Raw genomic sequence first — 20691 nt, 5'->3', positions numbered from 1 at the left:
AAATTTAAAAATATTATTTTCCAATAATCTTTCGGTTTCATAACTCTGAAATTCACAGCATTTAAAAATTTAAACCCTGCTTATTCCACCATGCTATAGTTGATTGCACTTTAGAAAATTATAACCTGAAGTTTTCTTTAGAGTTTGGATCTCCCCCCTTCTTACCTTCTTTCTTTCCTTTCTCCCTATCTCTCACTAAACACTCATTGCCCCTGAGGCATTGTGACAGGCACTGTCCTTAAGGAACTCTGAGTGGGGTGGTTTGTTTAGGGTTGCATTGCACAGAGAGCTGTGGAAGCAAAGAGAAGGTGACCTAACATCCGTTCTTCCCTCCCTCCAGGGGATATAACACTAACCTTTAACTTCATTTTCATTTAAAAACCTCATTTTTCAAAGAGTTCCTTACCCTAAACCAGTTACTTATTTTTTTCCCCTTTTACTGTCATAATCAAAAACCATTCATGAATCACTTGAATGATTTGCTCTTGTCACAAGCTGTCATCTACTTGTCTCCTTGGCTACTTCCCCACATGTTTGGAGATCTTAGATACCTGAATTCCTACTCCAGCCATCTTCTTTGGTGAGCATTAGTGACCACATAGCTGATCCTTCCAGTGTGTCTTCTCTTGGAGATCTCCTCAGTTTCAATGATCTTCACCTCTTTTCCATTTTAGCTTTTCATGACACAGCCCCCCTTCGGGTTTTGTCATCCAGTGAGGCTGCTTCACTCATGAGGTCTCAGAAGCCAGGAACCCACCCTCATCATGGCTCCTGACCTCCCTGCTTTGTCACTCCCTTTTTCATTACATCAGCTCTTGGATCTCACCAGGTCCTTCAATTCCTTCCACTTCAAGTGGAACAGTCTTCTTTTCATTTCATTTTCTTTCCTTGGAAACATAGGCCTTATTGTGTATCTATCTGTTGTGTGTGTGTATATGGGAATGTATGCTCTATCTATTGTGTTTCAGATGATCTAGTTTTACTGATAGAGAATTTACATGCAGTAAAAATGAAAAGCCTTAGATGCATGGCCAAAATAATTTTTATATATGATCACCTATGTAACTGGCACCGAGATCAAGATATAGAACATTTCTATTACCCCACAGAATTCTGTTCAACTTGCTAGAGGGAGGTTAATAACCACCCTCTAGTTGACTACTATCATGACTTCTAATCAGCAAAGATCAGTTCTGCCTATTCTTGAGCTTTGTATAAATGGAAAAGTCTCTGCTTCGTAGAAATCAAGATTTAAATTGTTACTGGTCATCACATGGTCAGAGTTGGAGTTTTAAATGTGTTCCGTTAGCTTCACGCACATGCACACACACACACACACACATGCATGCACACACACACACAGAGCTATCATAATAAAGAGGAAAAATCCTTTTTCTTTTATGTTATAGAATTTTTTTTCTATTTTTCAGAGTTGTCTCTCCCTAGAAACCCTCCTGTATCACTCTACACATCTTGTGTCATTTAGCTCAATGTCTAATGCTCAGGGTCACCCCCATATACAACTCCAAGAAAGAGCAAGACTCCTCTGTGTCTCTCTTCCTCTAACTCCACCTTTACTCACAGAGGAATGCAGCTGGGCCCAAGCAAAGATACCTTTGGTTGGGAACAAAAGATGCTTTTTGGGAGCCATGCTCCTACGCAAACAGGGCCACATAGCTGTAGGGTAAGCATGTTATACCTTGATTTGAGCATAGAAGGAAACAAAATTTGTTGTAATTTTGACTGTTCATATTCCTTTAAACCTTCCAATGTAATAATGTACAAGGTATTATTGGTTCAATTTGTCCAAGGCCTGTGTTATATGAAAAGGAAGATACAGTGTCCGGATCCAAAGAAGTCAACCACATTTATTGTTGGTCTTAATCTCCGTGTGGTCTCCAGATGACTTTTTGTGTGTTCCCAGAAATCCACTTTGGGGCTTCTTTTCCCCTCCCTCTACATACTCTCCCTGGGGAATTTTGTCATCATCCACTATGGCCTCTGCCACCATCCCTATGGGTGTGAGTCTCACATATAGTCACCCCAACCCAACCTTGGACTGAGCCCTTGACCGTAGTCTACCCTTCCTGGCTACCTCCATATGCATGTCCTACCACCATCTGCAAGCCAATAGGTCCCAAACTGGACTCAGGCCTTCCTCTTCTCCAAACCGCTCACTCTCCTGCAGTCTATTTATTAATGATGTGAGTTCTCCCTCACCAAATTCTCCTTGATCTGTCCCTTTCTGTCCACTTGCACTGTCACTGCCCTAGTTCAGGTCCCACCATCTCTTACCAGATCTTTCTTTAAAGCCTTCCTGTTCTGTTCCCTTCACTTGTTCTGCTCCTGCTGCCAGGAGTATCTTTCTGATACTATATTTGATCCTATCACTCTCTGATTCAAAATGCTTCAGTGACTTCCCATTTCAACCTCTTCATTTGGCATGTAAGCCTTGAATCTGTCCAGACTTATCAGCTTGCCACTCTCCCTTCAAACTTTGAGCTTTAATAATGCTTAACTATCATTCACTAAATATACTGTATACTATGCTTTTGTGGTGCATAGTATACAGTTCACAAACCTCTCCACAGTTTCCCTGGTGTAATTTGAAACTGGCTCTTGTACTCGGAGCTCAGAAACAGAAGAGGCAGGTCACTCCAGGTTGGTAGGTGGCAGTTTTCATAAGCAAAGGGAACTTACCTAAGAGGCTTGTCTTTGGTAGCAGCAAGATGAATGGACCCCAACACTCACTTGACAAATCTTAAAAGTTTATAAAAAGACCTTAGCAGGGTTTAGTCACACATGTCGTGCAGGCATTCTTAACATCACATCACTATCTAACATCTAGGTCCTTGGAGCAACCTCTGGGATCAGGAAAGGCAAGCAGCACCCACATTCTAACCCAACATCTGCTGTTCACTTTTCCTAAAAGGCCCCCTTTCTACCATCCATCTGGGAAGGGTAGGACAGCCTCAATGCTATCCCGTTTGTGAAGTCTTCCTTAACTCCCTATTCCTTAAGCATAGAGTCCTCAGTGCTATAGACACAAGGAAATGAATTCTGCAAACAACTTGAGTGCACTTTGAAAGCAGTCCCATGGGGCAAGCATCTTCCTGTATTGTAATTTCTGCATTCTCTATCTCCTGCTCGTCTATAAGTTCCTAGAGGGCAGAATCTTGTTCAGCTCTGTGCAGAGGTGATGCTATAATTTGTTGAATGAATGAATGAATGAGTGAATGAATGAATAAATAAATAAATGAATAGTCCAGCATTGTGTTGGATACTTTGCAAATAAGTTGGACACTATTTCTGCCCTCTTCAGACTTATCTGTGGAAAGAATGAGGAAGACTGGAAAGGTAAAAGACCAAGCAATAAAGAGCTCTTCTTTGGGAAATACTTATCTTGGGTTTTTGAACAACAGATTAAGGTCCTTTTAGGTGAATGTGTAATGGGAGAGACTCCAGGGAATTACCTTCTTTTTCTGATTAATCGGTGGAGACTTGACAAATGGGGAGGCTTGGACCTCATGAACTGGGGCTGGGGTTGTAGTGAAGGAGCCTGTTTAGAGGGTGGGGAAGGATTTTCCAGGCACTGGGTGTGTTTTTGGAAGAGGCTTCTATGCATGAGTAGAATGTTGCTAGGAAGGCACGTAGAGCAGTTTTGCCTGAGTAGTGGCAGGGTTGGCAGCACAGGAGTGAGAGAAACAAAAGATGGTGAGATAATTGAAGGCACACTAAGAGGTGGCTCCAGAGTGCCTGGGTCTTGTTCCTTTCAAGTGTGCTCAGACAGCCCACCCCTGAGGAACACTTCTAATTCATCTGTCAACCTTAAGGGCTAATCTGTTATCGTTGCCAATTAACTGAGAAGTGTCCTTTCCCCAGGGCCAGTGAAGACAGAAATTAAGTCAGGAAAAGCTTACTCTGCCTACTTCCCACCCACATATGCACACATACACACAAGAGTGAGAACTCTTTCACGAACACAGTATTTCAGCTGAGAAAGAATGTGAGATCATAATATTGGAGGCAGTTTTGGGAGAGGCCATTTGATGTCATCTCTCAGATTTTCATTGTTCTCTTCTGGAGTGGAGGCAGGCTAATGTGTAAGTGCACTGCCTGTATGTGCATATGTGTGTTCGGCTTGGGTAAGCACAAAGTCTGCAAACTTTCTGATGGAATTATTGGTTTCCTATAATAGAAAAGTAGCTGAGCATCAGAGAAGTTAAGTGACTTGCCTTTGATCACAGAGTAACTTTGAACAAGTTATAAACTTTCTGAGCCTGGGTTTTCTCAACTCTATAATGGGGGTGATAATATTGTGCTGCATATTGTACTTATTGCTCTAAATTCTATTCTGTTCCTCCTCCATTGTATAACAAGCAGCTACCTTTTTAAAAAGAGAAAGTAATTGTGAACTTTGGATAGGGATTCCTTAGATGTTTTTGAAAATGTGTGGAGATACTCTTTTTTTACAATTTTTCTCCATTTTATTTTATTTTATTTATTTATGTTTAAAAAAATTTTAATGTTTATTTATTTTCTGGGGGCAGGGACAGAGAGAGAGGAAGAGAGAGTCCCAAGCAGGCTCCGCACTGTCAGCACAGAGACTGATGCAGGGCTTGATTTCACAACCAGTGAGATCATGACCAGAGCTGAAATCAAGAGTTGGACTTAACCATCTGAGCAACTGAGGAGCCCTTGTATGTTTTAACATTTTAAAACAAGAGATATTATATTGTCCCTTGCTCGGCAACTTGCTTTTTCACTTTATAATATTTCTCTGATATATTTCTGTATCATCAAATGTAATAATGAAAAAATAATTGCTAATATTCATTCAATGCTAACAATAAACCAGGCATTTCCTGATTGCTTTATATATTATAACTCATTTAATCCTCACAATAGCCCTTTGAGATAGATACTGCTATTACCAACCCCCGTGTCAGACTGACCCCAGAGTGTCCCCTATCCCCATGATCTCTACCTCTTGGTGTTTACACCTTTGTATAATTGCTTCCCCTTGAGTGTGAATGAGACCTGTGACCAGTAGAATTTGCTTCTAACCAATAGAATTTGCAAAGATGATGGATGTCACTCTCATTATTATATAACATTATATAAGGCTCCATCTTGCTAGCAGACTAGCTTTGGACATTCTCTTTGCTGGCTTGATGGAGTAAGCAGCTGTGTTGCATGGAACAGAAGCCACATTCTAGAAGCTGAGGAAAACCTCTAGGATAGAAGTGTGGCCTTCAGCTTACAACCAGTAAGAATCAGGGGTTCGTAATCTTACAGACATAGGGAAATGAATTCTGCAAACAACTGAGTGAACTTGAAAGCAGTGAAACTTGAAAGCTTCCAGATGAGAACACAGCCCAGTTGATACCTTCGCTGTAATTGTATGGGACCCTGAGCAGAAGGCCCACCTATGTCATGCCTTGACTCCATGGAAATTGTGAGATAATAAACGCATATTGTTTTAAGCTTCTAAGTTTGTGGTAATATGTTATAAAGCCGAGGAAACTAATCCAACCCTACTTTACAGATGAGGTAACAGTGGCACAGAAGAGCTAAATAACTTGCCTAAGGTCATGCAGTGGCAAACCTGGTATATGAATCCTGGCTTCAGAGCTTATGCTCTTAGTTACTCTTACTTGTCTGCTTCTGCACAGGCCTACCTGTTCTTTTACATAGCTGGAAGGTCTCACATCAAATGGTAAACTATAATTTATTTATTCATATTCCTACTGACTGATATTTAGACTCTTTATTTATTTATTTTGAGAGAGAGAGAGCAAGAGAGAGAGAGAGCATTCACATGAACAAGGGAGGGGCAGAGAGAGAGAGAGAGAGAGAGAGAGAGAGAGAATCCCAAGCAGACTCCATATTGTTAGCTTGGAGCCCCACCCCATGTGGGGCTCAAAGTCACAAGTCATGAGATCATGACCTAACCCTAAACTAAGAGTTGGACACTTAACTGACTGAGCCACCCAGGCACCCCAGAATGAGAAGAATTCTGGGTAAAGATGGCAAATTGAAACATCTCCACTTCTTTCTTCCTCCACAAACCACTAAAACTGAAATAAAGAAAAGAAGATTTTTTTTAAAATTTAAGATATAAACCCACAAGTATGTGAGAATGAGAAAGGAGGCCAAGCAAAGATATTTTGAAGGTGGAAAGGAGATGGACAAGTGGTAAGTGAGTTAGCAGAGCTGGGAAAGGTGAATTCTAAACTGGTAGTGGGGAAAGTGGAGAATTCCCTGATCTAAACTTCAGAATCTCCCGAAGAGTTTGGAATTGGTAGCACCAGGTATCTATGGAATTAGAGAAAGGGGGAGAGCCTAAAATAGAAAAGCCAAGGAGGTAGAGTCATAGACCCTCCAACAATTCTGTGATGTTAGATCATTGCCCTATCCCCACTCCAACCTTAGCAGAAGCCTGGAGTAGTTTTTCTCTGGAGATGATAAACACAGAGCCTTTGGACTGTCAACTCAAGCATAGTTGAGGGCAGTGGCAGAGATATTGTCCAAAAACACACCTAGGCTCTTAGAATTCTGCCAGCCAGGACTCTAACTTCCAAACAGAGCAGAACTGTATACTCTGGTGTATCTGACCAATCCAAGAAGAAATACCTGATGTTTCTGATGTTGGAGGTTCCCAACCAAACGATCCAGCTAGGTCCCACTATAGTGAAACCAAAACTGGCCAAACCCCATTCAAAGGCCAGGGCTTCCAGCCAGTTTTTAAGCACCCATTTAATATGAGAAGACAACAAGAATACCAGACCCATAAGAACAGCCTGAAATGAAAGAGACCAAAATAATGAAACAAACAACTAGAAAAAGCCAACTGAAAGGGGGAAAAAGAGATTTAAAGGAAGAGATGCAATGAGAAGAAAACATCAAGAAAAAAAACTATTATTAATATATTTAGAGATATAAAAAAATATTTTAGCTGTAAGGTGAAAATAGGATGCTAGAAAAAGCAACTAATAGAACAAAAAAAATCCTCTTAGAAATTAACAAAATGACATCAAAAGTGAATATTTCAATAAAAGGGTTGGAAGATACTGTTGAGGAAATATCCCAGAAATTAGAAAGAAACGAGAGAAACAGAGGAGAAAATTAAAGATAAAATAATAAGAGGATCAATCCAGGAAGTGCAGTTTCTGAATAAAAGTGTCCAAAAGAGGGAACAGAACAAACTAAGGGGAGGAAGTCATCAACAAAAGTAATTCAAGTACATTTCCCAGAATTGGAAGACATGAGTTTCCTGTCGGAAATTGCCTATTGCCCAGCACAATGCAAGAAAATAGACCCACACCCAAGGCACAGTATTGTGAAATTTCAGGGCACTCAAGACAAGGGGACAATCTTAAAAACTTCAAGGGAGACAAAACAGGTCACATACAAAGAACAACTATCAGAATAACTCTAGGCTTCTTAAGAGCAACACTAGAAGCTAAAACGCAATTTAGAATCAAGTGTGAAGTAGAATAAGGATATATTTAGTCTTGGAAGCATTAAACTTTTTTTTTTTTTTTTTACCTCCCACACAACCTTTCTTAAGAAGCTACTGTGGGATGAGCACCACTAAAACAATGGAGAAAACCAAGTAAGACTGAGACAAGAGATACAGGAAACAGGAGAAAGGTGAAGGGAATCTCCAGGTGATGGTAAAGGAAGTTTCCAGATAGCAACTGTGCACTAGACGTGGAGAGTAGCCAGTCCACACTAGAATAAGTCAGGAGGCTCTGAGATGGGCTTCTTTAAAGATGTAAAATGACTAGAAAACCTGATGTGTATGAATGTCTCAAGAAGAAATTCATACATTGAACAGAAAATGGAGTAAATTACTAAGTACATAACAAAATAATAAGCAAAGGCAAAAAGGGAGACTTTTTATTCATTCCAGAGAAATCACAAAGATATTTAGGAAAGGAAAAACAAACAAACATGGTTTGCATCATGATTCAGTTCTGAATAGTTTTTAGTTATAATAATGTAAACACTAAATACTGATGTAACCAAAATAATTACATAAACTATGTTTGAATAGTAAAGAGATAGAAAGGGTATATTGTGGGTGGGGAGTTAAAGAGAACAAAATGATAACATTGTGGCAAGGTAATAGAGAATGCCTAATCCCGAAAAATCAAGAAGTAGCAATATAAGGAGATTATTTGGAGATATATAGGTAAAATTTTCTAAAATAATTACCTAAAAACAAAACAAAACAAAACAAAACAAAAACAACCTGAAGGTTGATGCCTCTAATGAGGAACTTCAATTTTTCTTAACAAATCTTGTAGAACTATTCAACTCCTTAAATTGTGTGCATGTGTAATTTTGATTAAAAAAATTTTTTTTAAAGAATGTGCTTCCCCTGCTATGTTCTTTATCTCTGAAATGTTTGAGAATACCATTGCGGAGGATGATATAAAGGTGATTCAAGCATCCTGAGGCTGGTTAGATGAAGTGTCTTTTAGATTTTCTTCTAAGCCTGGAGTTTGATGAGCTTTCAGAAACGGGACCACCTAGTTTCCAAAGCAGTTGACTTCCCATTGAACAGTGGATAAGTTCTTCCTTAAACTGAAATATAGCTTCAGATAATCTGTATCACTGTTCTAGTTTTACTACTTGGGATACAAAGAACAAGACTATTCTTTACCAGCCCCCTTGAAACACAATTAGACATTAGACATGATTATCATCATTGACAAACCATTCCTATTTCCCACACCTACTTGCATAGTTTTGGTCTTCTCACATTGCCCTACTAAAGAGAGAGAGAGAGAGAGAGAGAGAGAGAGAGAGAGAGTGAGTTTCTATGTTCAAAAGAGAACAGAATATTCCAACTGTGGCCTGACCATAGGACACCTCATCCTTGACTGTGAAGCTTAGCGAAGAGTGGAGACTATAACCACCATTCTGAGTGTAGATCCAGCTTTGACACTTCCTAGTTGTGTAATTTAGAGTGAATTATACAGATCACCTTGGTATCTCAGTCTGTTAAGCATCCAACTCTTGACTCCTGCTCAGGTCATGATCTCACAGCCCTGCATCCAGCTCTGTGTTGGCAGTGGGGAGCCTGCTTGGGATTCTCTCTCTCCCTGGCTCTCTGCCCCTCCCTGACTCATGCATGTGCCCTCCCCCCCACCTCTCAAAATAAATAAATAAACATTTTAGAATCAATTGTATGAACTCCTCTGTCCTTCAGTGTCCTTGTCTCTAAAGTGGGGCAATGTCAGCATCTTTCTCATGGGGTTATGAAAACTAAATGATGTGATATATGCCCAGTGCTTAGAATAAAGACTGACACATAGCAGATATATTCGATGAGTGTTATCTGTTAACTTTATCCCTATCTTTCCATTGGTGTAGCCCAAGATACCTATTAGTAGAACAATCAATCAAACAACAAGTATCCATTGAGTTCCTACTCTCTGTTAGATGCTGAGAACGAGGAGTGTAAGACCAGCCCCTTATCTGGAGGAGTTAATAGTCCATCACCATGTTGATTCCTTAAATTAATTAAGAACTAAAGTCCTTCACAATTGTTTTTTTTTTTTTTTTTTCATTTTGAAAAAAATAGAGGGGCGCCTGGGTGGCTCAGTCGGTTAAGTGCCATCCAACTTCAGCTCAGGTCATCATCTCACAGTTTGTGAGTTCAAGCCCCGCATCAGGCTCTGTGCTGACAGCTCAGAGCCTGGAGCCTGCTTCAGATTCTGCGTCTCCCTCTCTCTGCCCCTCCCATGCTCACACTCTGTCTCTCTCTCTCTCTCAAAAATAAATAAACATTAGAAAAATTTTAAAAAAAGGAAAAAATAGAACATTTTTAGAAATTCAATTATTCTATCAAAGATATACATGTACATCATTTAGAAAGTTAAAGAGTATTAAAAAATTTATAACAAAACTGCACCATTCCCTATACTCTTACAGGGCCCCTCCCCAGAGGCAACCACCATTGATTCTCTTGGCCATTTCTTCTATAGTATATACCTTGGCACTTCCAAATAATATGCTTAGATTATACTGCTTTGAATTGTGACTTTTAGACATTTTCTAACAGCTGTTATGGCAGATAGGCATCCAATACTCTTACGCCATCTTTCCCTCTGTTCCTGTGTCCCATACTGGCAAGATTACACACTTTTGATTAATCAACTTCTGTGCTTACCTAACTTGTTCATGCAAATATAATTCACAGTTGAGCATTGTGGACTCTGGTTGTTTCTTCTTGATTTTCCTGAAGTTAATTGTTGCCTCTCCACCCCCCACCCCCGCCACTTATTTCATTTTCTTTGTACCTACCTTCTAGTAGACACCAGATCGACCAACATGAGGTAATCTACCAGTCTCTTTCTTTCTCTTAAATAGAGCCTCCCCACCCCCACCCTAACCTTATTCTATCTGGGTTGAGGGCTCGCCATGCTGTTGCAGCACTGCCATCTTAGGATGTTGCACTAATTAACCTTGGAATGCCCTGTTTTTCTTCTGAGTTGAATTCCTTATCTCTTCCTCTTTCTTGGTTTACTCTTTTGTTTTGGTGGAGAACATCCCCTAGTAGTCAAGACAAAAAGGATCTTACCTTTGTCTCCAGTTCTGAAACATAATAAATGTTCCCGGGCATGGGCCTATTTTCACCTATTATGTTGGGCCTTCTGTGACCCTTTCAGGAAATCTGGAAACTCCCATCTTTCACTTCTGAGAAATTTGCTTGAATTATTTTATTGATGATTTCCTCCCCTTGGTGTTCTGTTCCCTCTTTCTGAAACTCTTGTTAATTAAATATTGGAAATCCTGGATTGGTCCTCTAATGTCTTTACTTTTTCTTTTCTGTTGCTCCCTCTGTTATACTCTCCTTTTTAGGAGAATACCTCAACTTTATTTTCCAATCATTTTTTTTGTCGTTTCTCATTATTACCGCCATGTTTATTAATTTCTAATATTTCTCTCTTTTTTTTAATGTTTGTTATTTTTTGAGCAAGAAAGCACAAGCTGGGGAAGGGCAGGGAGAGAGGGGACAGAGGATCCAAAGCAGGCTCCTCGCTGACAGCAGCAAGCCTGATGTGGGACTTGAACCCACCAATTGTGAGATCACAACCTGAATCAAAGTTGGACACTCAACCAACTGAGCCACCTAGGCACCCTTCTACCACTTCTCTTTTTTTAACCTGGGTATTGCTTTTCAAGTTTCCTAGTATTGTTTTAAGAGTATAACATTGTCTCTTATTTTCCTGAGAGTATTAATGACAATTTTTAATTTGTTTTAATCCCTATATATTTTGTTTCCTCCAAGTTGTTTTTATCCATTTGTTTTGTTATCTAGTTTTCTTGTTTTATGCCTTCCTTAGATATCTGATAATCCTTGGATGTCTGCTCAGGATTAGAACAGAGGACTAAAAAGCTAACTGGAACCTCTAAGCTTGTAGATGGGGCTTGTTGACTTTGAGCTTCACTGTAGCATGATCTGGAAGTACTGTTTATTGTAGGAAACCTGGTTTATTTTTTTCTGGTCTTTTTTCTTGGGCTGGTCATATTCTCCAGAAAAAAACTTTTCTTATCCCCTGTTAAGTTACAAGGTTATGCTGTCAGTGTTCTCATAGCCAATTGGGGAAATAGGGCTGGCAGTCTCAGCATTTTATGGCCACTATATGCCCTAGTTTGTGGTTCTGTTCCCAAACCAACAGCTGGGCCAGTTGACCTCCAATCCAGAAAGAATGTCTTCAAAGAATAAACCTACTATTTTCTAATGGGGTGGTTAGCCCTCAGGTTCTGAAGTATCTGGGACTGCCAGTTCTTGAGTATTTTGAGGACTATACTATAAATTTTGATAGTTTCCCATTTTTGCCGTTGTTGGCTTAATGTTCTATGGCATGCCAAGTTACTTCAGTCCCAACTACATATGAGCTGCATTATTTATGAGGATTACTTTTCTTTCTTCCTTCCACTTCCTGGTTTCCCACCCTCTTTCCCTCTCTTTCTTACTCTGTTTTCACTATTCTTTCTTTCTGGATATTGGCCCTTCTGTATTAATGTCATATTAAAAACAAACAAACAAACAAACAAACAAACAAACCTTTTTTCTCTTTTTCATTGCTTTCTGTTTTTCCTATTCATTCTGGGAGATTTGCTCAGCTTTAGTATTTTGCTTATTTTATTATTATTATCATCATCATCAGCTTTATTATTTAACATATTGAGCTTTTCATCGTTGCTGTCATATTTAGAATTCCCAAGAGCTCTTTTTTTAAAAATGGTGTCTTGTTAGAACACCTAGGTGGTTCAGTCAGTTAAGGGCGAGCCCGACTTTGGCTCAGGTCATGATCTCATGGTTTATGAGTTCAAGTCCTACATCAGGCTCTCTGTTGTTAGCATGGAGCCTGCTTCACATTCTCTGTCCCCCCTACCTCTTCACTCCTCTCCTGCAGTGCTCTCTCTCTCTGTCTCTCTCAAAAATAAATAAAAAAATTTTAAAAAGTATCTTATTGCATGAATATATCTTCTTTTAGCTCTGAGGAAATTAATATTGACTTAAAACATTGTTTTTTCTAATTCTTATTTTTTAATTTCTCCTGAGTTTCTTCTTTGTGTTGGTTTGTTTGGTTTATTTCTTTCAATGATGTGGATTTTTTTCAAATGTCTTGGTTACTTATTTGTAAGTACCAACCAAGGGAGAGGTACTAAAATATATATGGGAAGTTTTATGTAGGTGGGGCTTGTTAGTTGGTACGCTTTTCTGAAGAGAGATCTGGGAGAGCTCTTGATTTTTCTGTTGGAAGACCTTAAATGTCAGTATATGCAGGATGTGGGGGCAGGTCTCTTCTGGCGTATTCAGTTTCCCCAGAAAGGAGATGTCCAATTTCTTGACTGGAGGACAGAAACCTGCCTTGCAAGTATTCTGATAGCTCAGCTTCACAAAGGTTAGCAAAAGGGGCGATGTCAGTGCACCTGCATGTCTCATTATCCAGAGTGACTCTTCCACTTAATGTCCCCGTTTTCTGTTGGTATTTCACTCTGCCCACACCTGTGGCTGAAGTCTCATACACAGACTCCCTTGGCTGTTTAGGTTTTTTCCTCCTTTACATTTTTTTTGTAATGCCATTTTTATGGGTTTGGGGTGAATAAATACAAATCTTTAATTCTTTAAGTGTAACTAGAAGTTCTGCCTGTATATTTATTCTTACCTCCTCTGGCCAAGTCATATCTTCTCCCTGAACTTGTACTGTTGTTTACATGGAACCTTACTATGCTGAGCCTTGTTTAATCTGGAAGAGCATATTGGGATGCTGAATCTGCCTTTTAATATGAGTGAGAGTACTTATTTGTGGGGCTAGACTCCCTCAGGATTCTGGAATAGGGGTCAATATACCAACTTCTACAGGATAGCTCTGGGTGAGAGAAAGGAGACTGATCCAAGGAATAGGCATGCATACTATATGTGTGCAGGCACCATGGGTGTGGTGGGGCTGGAACCGATGTGCTTACTGAACTCACACAGCTCATGTTCATCTTCAGCATGGGGCCCTGGCACTGCTTGTGCACCTCTGGGAAGCTGTGTTGATGCTTTTGCTTTATGCTTCACTCTGCATTTGCTCTTGCAGATTGTTAGTTGCCCCTTTGTCCTGGAGCAGGGATTTTTTTTTTTAATGTTTATTTATTTATTTTGAGAGAGAGAGAGAGAGAGAACATGTGAGCAGGGGAGGGGCAGAGAGAGGGAGAGAGACACTCCCAAGCAGGCTCCATGCTGTCAGTGCAGAGCCTGTATTGGGGCTCGACCTCATGAACTGTTAGATCATGCTCTGAGCCAAAGCCAAGAGTTGGTCGCTTAATAGACAGCACCACCCAGGCGCCACTGGAATGGGGATTCTTAAGAAAGCCTGGTGGTACAGCTTTTCCTTCTTACATGCACCTGATATTCTAAGAAGAGGTCATAATGTAATTAAGATAGAGTGTACAAATAGTAGATACAACAAATTAAACTAGGCAAAAGCCATTGCTATTATGTTGGAATGGGAATAGAAATATATATATATATATGTATATATATATATGTATGTATGTATATATATATATATATATATATATATATGGCTTAAAAACAGACAAACAAAAAGCTGAAAAAAACAATGGTTACCAAGCTCCATTTGGACATTTTAGAACTTAATGAATGAGTATGTTGAAAGTCTTTCTTAACCTAGTCCCCAAGCAAGAGACCCGCATAAAACAGTCCTTTGTTAGCCTGCATTAGATTTACACCATGATTTTGAAAGTAGTAAAACTACTTTTAAAAATGGTCCTATAAATCACATTAAAGCATAAAGGAGGTTTTTCACTAATTCAGACTGGCCATCATCCTGTTAGTTCAAAATGATCCATATTATCAAGCAGATTCTAAGGCTTTCTTTCGAATAACTAGTGGACGCTTTACTGGAGCATGAGGAATTTGTTTTCTGTTCTCATCCAGAGCCCAGGAAGCTGGTTTGACGTCAGGGCCAAGCTGGGGTATTGTGGGGTGGGGCGGGAATAGCACTCCACTCAGAGTTGGCATGGAGTCCTCAGCTGTCTGCCCCTCCTCCATGTGTCCAATAGTCTCCATCTGCAGGGCAGGAGGAAAGGGAATGTCAATTTGTCCTGGCTTTGGGTGTATTAAAAACATCTGCTAAGAGAATGGTTTTCAACTGGGGGTAGAATACATGTGACCCAAAGTTGTGTAAGTGGGTTGTGGAATTTTTATAACAGTTCCTAAGAACCAGTGTACTTTCACCCCCGTGATTATCTGCAAGCACACTATGCATTATTATTAACTTTGTAAATGTGCAATGGATTTTTCTTTTTGTGGTGATGGCAATTACAGAATTCATGTTCTGTGTTTTACTTACCTGTGTTGTGGTCTAGACTTAAGGTAGTTGTAAAATCCTCAATTGTTGTATTGTGAAATTCAACTACTGTGACATCATCATTTGCTAATATGTTTTCTAGACACAGGAATAAAATTTACTTCCAATAATAGTATTGCAATTATTAATGTCCTTAAAAGCTTTACCTTTTAAATAAAAGGTAAGAATAACACCAGAATGCCTGTTAATATGTAATTCCCTTCTTAGGAGAAATGAAACTTTAATTTTAATCACGGTGAGACAGAGTTTCTTTATGCAAGTATTGGTGGGATGTAAAATGCAATAAAAAAAATGGAGTGCCATTTCTACGCAACTGAGCGAAATGAGCTGGGATTCGGAACAGACTCAGCAGCGGGGAGCTCCGCTGTCTGAGGTTTCCCACTTGCCATGTCTTTGGTTGGGCTGAAGAGGAGCACGTAAAAGCATCAAGAATCCTACAGCATGTGAAGTGCTGTGTTACTTATTTTTCTTTCAACTTAACATGGAAAATCTCAAACATGCACAAAAGTAGAGAGATTCGTGTAATGAACCATCATTGCAAAAATTTATTTTCCATCTAACGCCATCAACCTGATGTACAAAGACTCGAAGTGGTGGATGTGAGAAGTACTTACAAGTAGGGTAGAACTTAAAAACATGGCAAGAACATATTTACCTGTGTGCCCAGCTTTACTTCTTCTCCAGGGAATACCAGTGCGTTTTTAACGACGAAACGTTTTCTCAACTTTTAACAAGAGACATGCTTTGTAGGACTCACGTGGATTTGCTAGAGCTCAGGGCAGGCTCAGGGGAACAGACAGATCTGGGCATCTGACCTTGCCATCTATTGTCCCAAGTCAGGTGTAAATGGAGTCAACAGTAGTAGACACAGCAGGGGACGCCAGTGCTAAAAGAGCACCCTCACAGGTCCATAGTCGCCCCGGGAAAGCTATCAGATTAGGGTCACGCTTGATTCATAGGCTTTAAAAATGCCAGTGATCTGCAGTACCCGAGGGCATGTGGGTGCAGTTTCCAGTTCTGCCCCCGGAATTCCCACTCACCCTTCAGGCTCCTGATTATGGCTGACACAGGTGAGCCAGGGAGCAAAGGCTGCACATTCCTTTTTCAGAGGAATGTCGCTGTTTAATTTACCGCATGGAAAGCCCTGAAACCCCCCAGGGCCTTCCAAAAATAGATGGGATTAGTCAGTAGTGACATTTACAGGGTTTTTTTCCCCCCTTTCCTCCCCCCTTCTCAGGAATGACAAAAGTTTTTTTTTTTTTTTTTTTTTTTCTTTCTGCTTGGTAAACTTATCTCCCTTGAGGATTTTCGCCTTAAGAGAAAAGACATGGTTAAATTCTATACTGGATTTACTGGATTTTATTGCAAAATTAAAAAAAAAAAATCTAAATTACCATAGCCAATCTGGGGAGGTGTTTCAGTTACACTGATAACGGACAAGGGTTGAAATGGAAGCTGTCATTTGGAGAAACTTGGGTGAGTTAGTGAAGAGAGAAGTGAACCCCCTGAAGTAGTGAAAGTCTGAAATTCCTCAGCCCTCCATTTGGATAATGATTGTTTTCCATACAATAGGAGCCAAGGAGGAGGTGTTGATACAGATACTGCAAGATTCTTTTCTAACCACAGGAGTAGGTGTCCAGGGCTCACACCTGCTTTACACACTGATGAAATGTAACCACATATGTCAGGCACCAAAGAGGCACTAATTCAAAAAGAGGTAGAATGTCAGTAACAGAGGGTAAGGCAGGCCACCCATTCACTCACTGGTCTGTTAGTTCATTCATTCATTCACTCGTTCGTTCTTTCATCCACTCATTTCTTTCTTCTTTCCAGTTCCAGGGCCTCAGGTCCCATGAATGCTCCTGATAGCGTTACCTCCTGCTCTTCGTTCAGGTCTCAGCCAGATTTTACTTCCTTAGGGGAAGCCTCCCGTGCCCCCTCACCTCCACTTCCACCCAATAGGTGGATCACGTTCTTACAGAACTACACTCTCTGGTATATAATAGACACTCAGTAAACATTTGTTGAAGGAATGAACAAGTTAATCCATTTATCCGTACATTCTTTTCTTTGTCTCTTCACTAAGCAAGAATTTACTAAGCAACAGCTGTGAGGTGTGAGGACCTTAGTGAGCTGTGAGGACCCTGGCCAGGTGGGCCAGAATGGGAGGAGAGCAACCTTTCACCCCTGAGAACAAAAACATGTCAGGACCCACCTTCTTCAAAACCAGAGAGAGCTGTTAGATGGATTTCAGCTTGGGCCAGGGGGTGGAGGTTTATGGAATCAACCAGAAGGGATGGAGAGATGGGAAACAGTGCTAAGTTTACACTTGTGCCAACCTCATGTTGACTCTTAGAATCTGAAATATCATTTTCCTAGCAAGGAAACTGTGGCCTAGAGAGATAAATTGACTTACTTTGAAGTCACAGAACTGGTAAACTTGGTTCTCCGAGATTTTTTGAACTGATTACAAGTCACTGTGGATTGAACTATAGGAATCTGCAGTATGTTTTGGTGCCTTGGATGTGAAAGGAGACAGGTTATTCCAGAGAAGTGACAGGACCCAGAGTGTGGATCCCAGAAGAAACGTCTGGAAGAGAAAAGGAACCGTTTAGAGTTTCAGGACTCTTCTACCTTGAGGTGGTGGTGGCAGAGGGGGTACCAGCAACCCCACCAGCAGAACATTCTGGGAGGGGGCTATTCCTTCAGCAGTTGATTCAATAATTGCAGAGTTTTTACCAAAAAGTAAACTTTTCTCATGGTAGTGTGGAAGTTTCTGGGTGCTTCCACTTCCCAGATGGGCACTTGTTCTATTGAACTTGACTATTCCATTTAATAGGTCATCAGTTGGGTATTTTCGAAATAACTACATCTTGTGTGCAGAGTTTGGGCAGTACAAAGCCCTTTCACATGCAGTAGCTTGCTTGGCCCTATGACATGCAGTAGCTTGCTTGGCCCTATGACACTCCTGTGAAGAAATTAAGACTAGAGGCCTTGTGGTTTGTCCAAGACACGTGTCGGGTTAGTGGAGGAACAAGAGCTTGAACTCGGGTCCCTGACTCAGGTCTTATACTGTGTATGGGAGGCTATTGGAGGCCGAGGAAGTAGAAGTGACTCATGTGAAAGAAAGTGCTTTTCCCGCAGGCTGGAGACAGCGAAGTGTGACAAGGGCTTTGAAAGCACTCAGATTTCATTTTTAATACTTCTCAGAGGTGTGCTTTACTCACCTGAACCTTTTCTTACCACATGCTATAGCAGAAGGTGACAGAGGTGAACAGCAACTTTTAAGGGTGATTGTTAGCAACCAATTATACAGCATTCACTATGGGGCAAACACTAAATGCTTCATATATATTAGTTCATTTAATCTCACAATAAGTCTCACAATTATCCCCATTTTACAGGCATCGAAATTAAGGCACAGAGAGATTAAATTTAATTATTAAAGCCTCAAGGTGAGTTTATTGTCTGAGGGCTGTCTTCTTAATCACCACATTTTTTTAACCTACTGACTTTTTACCTATAATATTATTGAGCCATCTTAGAACATAGGAAAGGCCTTAGTATTGCATTCTCAAAAATATTCTTAAAACTGTGGGTTTCAAAAAAATTACTTTTCTTTCTACAGTAATTTTATAGAAAATTACAGTTCTTGAATAGGCAATCCATAAGCACAGCACAATATAACGACTAAAAAGTGTGTAAAAAAGTCAGTCTCCCTCCACCCTGCTCCCCAGCTGATGATTCCGTCTCCAGAGGCATCTGCTGTTAACAGTTTCTAATATTAAAAATGATGTTTGGAGATTTACTTTCTCATTTGTGCTTAAAGTAGAAAGAAATGTGGTAGAAGGGACCCCAGCTCTGGCCTCGGATGTATACTCTATCAGGATTGAGGCACATCCGGGCTGTCTGGTAAACTGCTTGGGCAGCCAGCCAAAAGTCAGAGGGCGGGTGGAGTGAGGAACTATCTGGGAGAGATGAGTGCCTAAGGGAAAAGGAGCTTGGCCCCACATCAAAGCTTCTAGGCTTTGTGGGGGGAAAGGGAGATTCTGAAGAAGAATCGGTAATTTCCTCAACTCCCATGGCAGACCCCCATGGAGTCATTTCTGAGTCCTTTGGTTTTGGAGAGAACCCAGTGGGCTGAGGTAAAGCCTGCAAAGGCTCTCTCTTTTAATGTTATGGAAGACATGAGCACTACTTGAGGACCCCTCCCTCACAGCAGGCCACGATAAGGGGAGAACCTCCTTGCTCAGTTCACCCCAGGTTACTGGACCTCTGAGTTTCCTAGGAGTGGTGATGTAGGGCCATTAAAGCAGTAGAACCTTGAGGGAGGTGACCTCACAGTGAGAGTTAGAGATAGTGCTTCACAGACCAACATCTCCAGGGGGCTCCAAAACAAGAGAGAAACAAAATGGCAGGCTTGACTTACAAAATGGTAGCTGTAAAAAACACCATATAAAAAACACACGGGATAAAAATGTTTGCTGATTCTCTGCACAGGACATTCTCTTATTGTCTTGATTCTTTGTTCTGGCTGCTCCCTTTGCCTGGGTTGGCCTGTTTTCTTCTCTTTTCCTGCCCAGTTCCTGCTGCTCCTTTAAGACATGATCCGGCAACTCCTTCTCTATACCCCTACACTGCCCCCAGTCCCTGGCATATTTGCCCTGTATATTTGCTATCACCTGACTTGTGTTACAATTATCTGCTAATGGGTCAATCTAAGACCAACCAGGAACTTCTGTTCAGGAGTAGTTCTGATCAGTGTTGTAGTTCCAGTGCATGGCTTTCTATAAATATATAGAGGAAGTGTAGAGTTCCTGCAGGGTGTTCGGTACTACACCTGAGGTACCAGCCCTCCTTGCAAAAGATCCCTTAATAAAGTTTGTGCCATCTAATCATCTACTTTTTGATAGCTTGGCAGACTAGGAAATCTGCCTTTTGGTAGAGAGCAGGGCTAAAATGCCACTAAATTCTAGATGACTTTGATTTCAGTGAGCATATCTAGAACAGACTGCACTGGAAAATGAGCTCCATTAACACGTCAGCATAATCATTTAATTATCTTAGATAGCCATCAAAGTACTGGCTGTATTACTCAAGTCTGGGTCATTGAAGAAAAGTAAAAACAATTGAGAAATTTCATTCTGTTTCTGTGAGGGAAATGTTTTATGACAACATGTTGAGGTAGCCTGAAGTCTCCATATTATTGTTATGTTTCCCCCCACTCACTCTCTTTTTCTTTTGCCTCCAATGTCTTTCTCCATTACAGACATGGTGCTTTAAATAATTGGACTCGGGGGAAAGACTAGAATATAGAATATGAACCAATGTTGGGGGTGGCAGAGATAAGTAAATACCTAATTGTGACAGAGGGGAAATAGACCTAACTGTTACACTTTTGGCTTGTAACCCTTTCTGTCTATTCAGAAGATTGTTAGAAAAATAGAAAAAAAGTCTGAGCTCTCTGAATTGGTTCTGCTTTATATAGTTTCAACCAGATGAACTAAATTTGTGCTTAGAGATTGCAAGTCTACATGGAATGGTGTAAGCTGAAGGCTTTACACTGTGTAAAAATGGTGATTTCCTCCTTTGGAAGTCTAGGAGACAGGAATGGGAGGGGTGGGTGGGGGAATCAGTGTGTAGGTCAAAAATTTGAATTTTAAGTGCAATCTTCTTAGTCATCACTTTCATTTCTGTCTTCTAGGGAAATCTGACACAGCTAGAAAGCAATGGAAAACACTAGGCGTTGCATCAGATGTTGAAGAGGAACTGATCATACCGT

This window comes from Lynx canadensis, chromosome A2 (genome assembly GCF_007474595.2).
Source record: "Lynx canadensis isolate LIC74 chromosome A2, mLynCan4.pri.v2, whole genome shotgun sequence".
NCBI lineage: Eukaryota > Metazoa > Chordata > Mammalia > Carnivora > Felidae > Lynx > Lynx canadensis.
This window is presented reverse-complemented; position numbering follows the sequence as displayed.